The sequence below is a fragment of the Lepisosteus platostomus genome, chromosome 2 (genome assembly GCF_059453375.1).
Source record: "Lepisosteus platostomus isolate fLepPlt1 chromosome 2, fLepPlt1.hap1, whole genome shotgun sequence".
Taxonomy (NCBI): domain Eukaryota; kingdom Metazoa; phylum Chordata; class Actinopteri; order Semionotiformes; family Lepisosteidae; genus Lepisosteus; species Lepisosteus platostomus.
In genome coordinates this window covers 10251379-10257377 of record NC_142612.1, presented here as the reverse complement: position 1 = coordinate 10257377, position 5999 = coordinate 10251379, and positions in this window count along the sequence as shown.

Sequence of the window (5999 nt, the reverse complement as noted above, 5' to 3'; positions counted from 1 at the left end):
TGTTTTAAATTTCCAGTGTTTTGCTTTTTCTCACCTGCTCCTGAATTGGCGTATAAAATGAGCATGTCATGTGCCGTTTGCAGGACAGCATTACAACTACCACTACACTGTGGTTAAAAGTATCATTGCATTTGGCATTAAATGCAAGAAACAAGAGATTTTCACATTCAGAATGACTTTTCCAAACTTTTCATTTTTTGACCATTTTTGAGCGACAGACGCGCGGCTTAACAAAAACTCCAAAATCTGGCCAATTTTTTTTCTCGAGGAAACAGCAAAACAACAGTTTTCCTGCATTTCAAAAGCATCCTACAGCACAGCAAATGCATCAGAAAATGTCTAGTACTTTCTGAAACCCTAACCCTAACCCTACCTCGGGCTCTTCTGGAACACACATACAGTACTGTACTGTATCAACAAACATGCCTAGCAATAATGTATTCAAAACGTTACCCAATTGACTCCCAACTAGTCAGAATCTTTTAAAATATCATTCCTTGTTTTATTCAATATATCTGCACCAAATCTGTTTTAAATTTCCAGTGTTTTGCTTTTTCTCACCTGCTCCTGAATTGGCGTATAAAATGAGCATGTCATTTGCCGTTTGCAGAACAGCATTACAATTACCACTACACTGTGGTTAAAAGTATCATTGCATTTGGCATTAAATGCAAGAAACAAGAGATTTCACATTCAGAATGAGTTTTCCAAACTTTTCATTTTTTGACCATTTTTGAGCGACAGCCGCGCGGCTTAACAAAAACTACAAAATCCGGCCAAATTTTTTTCTCGAGGAAACAGCAAAACAACAGTTTTCCTGCATTTCAAAAGCATCCTAAAGCACAGCAAATGCATCAGAAAATGTCTAGTTCTTTCTGAAACCCTAACCCTAACCCTACCTCGGGCACTTCTGGAACACACATAAACTACTGGATTGTATCACAAACATGCCTAGCAATTATGTATTCAAAACGTCACCCAGGTGACTCCCAACTAGTCACAAACATTTAAAATAACGTTTTTCAGTATATTCAATATATCTGCACTAAATCTGTTTTAAATTTCCAGTGTTTTGCTTTTTCTCACCTGCTCCTGAATTGGCGTATAAAATGAGCATGTCATGTGCCGTTTGCAGGACAGCATTACAATTACCACTACACTGTGGTTAAAAGTATCATTGCATTTGGCATTAAATGCAAGAAACAAGAGATTTTCACATTCAGAATGACTTTTCCAAACTTTTCATTTTTTGACCATTTTTGAGCGACAGCCGCGCGGCTTAACAAAAACTCCAAAATCTGGCCAAATTTTTTTCTCGAGGAAACAGCAAAACAACAGTTTTCCTGCATTTCAAAAGCATCCTAAAGCACAGCAAATGCATCAGAAAATGTCTAGTTCTTTCTAAAACCCTAACCCTAACCCTACCTCGGGCACTTCTGGAACACACATACAGTACTGTACTGTATCAACAAACATGCCTAGCAATAATGTATTCAAAACGTCACCCAGGTGACTCCCAACTAGTCAGAAACATTTAAAATAACGTTTTTCAGTATATTCAATATATCTGCACTAAATCTGTTTTAAATTTCCAGTGTTTTGCTTTTTCTCACCTGCTCCTGAATTGGCGTATAAAATGAGCATGTCATGTGGTGTTTGCAGGACAGTATTACAATTACCACTACCCTGTGGTTAAAAGTATCATTGCATTTGGCATTAAATGCAAGAAACAAGAGATTTTCACATTCAGAATGACTTTTCCAAACTTTTCATTTTTTGACCATTTTTGAGCGACAGCCGCGCGGCTTAACAAAAACTCCAAAATCTGGCCAATTTTTTTTCTCGAGGAAACAGCAAAACAACAGTTTTCCTGCATTTCAAAAGCATCCTACAGCACAGCAAATGCATCAGAAAATGTCTAGTACTTTCTGAAATCCTAACCCTAACCCTACCTCGGGCTCTTCTGGAACACACATACAGTACTGTACTGTATCAACAAACATGCCTAGCAATAATGTATTCAAAACGTTACCCAATTGACTCCCAACTAGTCAGAATCTTTTAAAATATCATTCCTTGTTTTATTCAATATATCTGCACCAAATCTGTTTTAAATTTCCAGTGTTTTGCTTTTTCTCACCTGCTCCTGAATTGGCGTATAAAATGAGCATGTCATGTGCCGTTTGCAGGACAGCATTACAATTACCACTACACTGTGGTTAAAAGTATCTTTGCATTTGGCATTAAATGCAAGAAACAAGAGATTTTCACATTCAGAATGACTTTTCCAAACTTTTCATTTTTTGACCATTTTTGAGCGACAGCCGCGCGGCTTAACAAAAACTCCAAAATCTGGCCAAATTTTTTTCTCGAGGAAACAGCAAAACAACAGTTTTCCTGCATTTCAAACGCATCCTAAAGCACAGCAAATGCATCAGAAAATGTCTAGTTCTTTCTGAAACCCTAACTCTATAACCCTACCTCGGGCACTTCTGGAACACACATAAACTACTGAATTGTATCAACAAACATGCCTAGCAATTATGTATTCAAAACGTCACCCAGGTGACTCCCAACAAGTCAGAATCTTTTAGAATATCATTTCTTGTTTTATTCAGTATATCTGCACTAAATCTGTTTTAAATTTCCAGTGTTTTGCTTTTTCTCACCTGCTCCTGAATTGGCGTATAAAATGAGCATGTCATGTGCCGTTTGCAGGACAGTATTATAATTACCACTACACTGTGGTTAAAAGTATCATTGCATTTGGCATTAAATGCAAGAAAGAAGAGATTTTCACATTCAGAATGACTTTTCCAAACTTTTCATTTTTTGACCATTTTTGAGCGAAAGCCGCGTGCGGCTTAACAAAAACTCCAAAATCTGGCCAAATTTTTTTATCTAAGAAACAGCAAAACAACAGTTTTCCTGCATTTCAAAAGCATCCTAAAGCACAGCAAATGCATCAGAAAATGTCTAGTACTTTCTAAAACCCTAACCCTAACCCTACCTCGGGCTTTTCTGGAACACACATACAGTACTGTACTGTATCAACAAACATGCCTAGCAATTATGTATTCAAAACGTCACCCAGGTGACTTCCAACTAGTCAGAAACATTTAAAATAACGTTTTTCAGTATATTCAATATATCTGCACTAAATCTGTTTTAAATTTCCAGTGTTTTGCTTTTTCTCACCTGCTCCTGAATTGGCGTATAAAATGAGCATGTCATGTGCCGTTTGCAGGACAGCATTACAATTACCACTACACTGTGGTTAAAAGTATCATTGCATTTGGCATTAAATGCAAGAAACAAGAGATTTTCACATTCAGAATGACTTTTCCAAACTTTTCATTTTTTGACCATTTTTGAGCGACAGCCGCGCGGTTTAACAAAAACTCCAAAATCTGGCCAAATTTTTTTCTCGAGGAAACAGCAAAACAACAGTTTTCCTGCATTTCAAAAGCATCCTAAAGCACAGCAAATGCATCAGAAAATGTCTAGTTCTTTCTAAAACCCTAACCCTAACCCTACCTCGGGCACTTCTGGAACACACATACAATACTGTACTGTATCAACAAACATGCCTAGCAATAATGTATTCAAAACGTCACCCAGGTGACTCCCAACTAGTCAGAAACATTTAAAATAACGTTTTTCAGTATATTCAATATATCTGCACTAAATCTGTTTTAAATTTCCAGTGTTTTGCTTTTTCTCACCTTCTCCTGAATTGGCGTATAAAATGAGCATGTCATGTGGTGTTTGCAGGACAGTATTACAATTACCACTACCCTGTGGTTAAAAGTATCATTGCATTTGGCATTAAATGCAAGAAACAAGAGATTTTCACATTCAGAATGACTTTTCCAAACTTTTCATTTTTTGACCATTTTTGAGCGACAGCCGCGCGGCTTAACAAAAACTCCAAAATCCGGCCAAATTTTTTTCTCGAGGAAACAGCAAAACAACAGTTTTCCTGCATTTCAAAAGCATCCTAAAGCACAGCAAATGCATCAGAAAATGTCTAGTTCTTTCTGAAACCCTAACCCTAACCCTACCTCGGGCACTTCTGGAACACACATAAACTACTGGATTGTATCACAAACATGCCTAGCAATTATGTATTCAAAACGTCACCCAGGTGACTCCCAACTAGTCAGAAACATTTAAAATAACGTTTTTCAGTATATTCAATATATCTGCACTAAATCTTTTTTAAATTTCCAGTGTTTTGCTTTTTCTCACCTGCTCCTGAATTGGCGTATAAAATGAGCATGTCATGTGCCGTTTGCAGGACAGCATTACAATTACCACTACACTGTGGTTAAAAGTATCTTTGCATTTGGCATTAAATGCAAGAAACAAGAGATTTTCACATTCAGAATGACTTTTCCAAACTTTTCATTTTTTGACCATTTTTGAGCGACAGCCGCGCGGCTTAACAAAAACTCCAAAATCTGGCCAAATTTTTTTCTCGAGGAAACAGCAAAACAACAGTTTTCCTGCATTTCAAACGCATCCTAAAGCACAGCAAATGCATCAGAAAATGTCTAGTTCTTTCTGAAACCCTAACACTATAACCCTACCTCGGGCACTTCTGGAACACACATAAACTACTGAATTGTATCAACAAACATGCCTAGCAATTATGTATTCAAAACGTCACCCAGGTGACTCCCAACAAGTCAGAATCTTTTAGAATATCATTTCTTGTTTTATTCAGTATATCTGCACTAAATCTGTTTTAAATTTCCAGTGTTTTGCTTTTTCTCACCTGCTCCTGAATTGGCGTATAAAATGAGCATGTCATGTGCCGTTTGCAGGACAGTATTATAATTACCACTACACTGTGGTTAAAAGTATCATTGCATTTGGCATTAAATGCAAGAAAGAAGAGATTTTCACATTCAGAATGACTTTTCCAAACTTTTCATTTTTTGACCATTTTTGAGCGAAAGCCGCGCGCGGCTTAACAAAAACTCCAAAATCTGGCCAAATTTTTTTATCGAAGAAACAGCAAAACAACAGTTTTCCTGCATTTCAAAAGCATCCTAAAGCACAGCAAATGCATCAGAAAATGTCTAGTTCTTTCTAAAACCCTATACCTAACCCTACCTCGGGCACTTCTGGAACACACATAAACTACTGGATTGTATCACAAACATGCCTAGCAATTATGTATTTAAAACGTCACCCAGGTGACTCCCAACTAGTCACAAACATTTAAAATAACGTTTTTCAGTATATTCAATATATCTGCACTAAATCTGTTTTAAATTTCCAGTGTTTTGCTTTTTCTCACCTGCTCCTGAATTGGCGTATAAAATGAGCATGTCATGTGCCGTTTGCAGGACAGCATTACAACTACCACTACACTGTGGTTAAAAGTATCATTGCATTTGGCATTAAATGCAAGAAACAAGAGATTTTCACATTTAGAATGACTTTTCCAAACTTTTCATTTTTTGACCATTTTTGAGCGACAGCCGCGCGGCTTAACAAAAACTCCAAAATCTGGCCAATTTTTTTTCTCGAGGAAACAGCAAAACAACAGTTTTCCTGCATTTCAAAAGCATCCTACAGCACAGCAAATGCATCAGAAAATGTCTAGTACTTTCTGAAATCCTAACCCTAACCCTACCTCGGGCTCTTCTGGAACACACATACAGTACTGTACTGTATCAACAAACATGCCTAGCAATAATGTATTCAAAACGTTACCCAATTGACTCCCAACTAGTCAGAATCTTTTAAAATATCATTCCTTGTTTTATTCAATATATCTGCACCAAATCTGTTTTAAATTTCCAGTGTTTTGCTTTTTCTCACCTGCTCCTGAATTGGCGTATAAAATGAGCATGTCATGTGCCGTTTGCAGGACAGCATTACAATTACCACTACACTGTGGTTAAAAGTATCTTTGCATTTGGCATTAAATGCAAGAAACAAGAGATTTTCACATTCAGAATGACTTTTCCAAACTTTTCATTTTT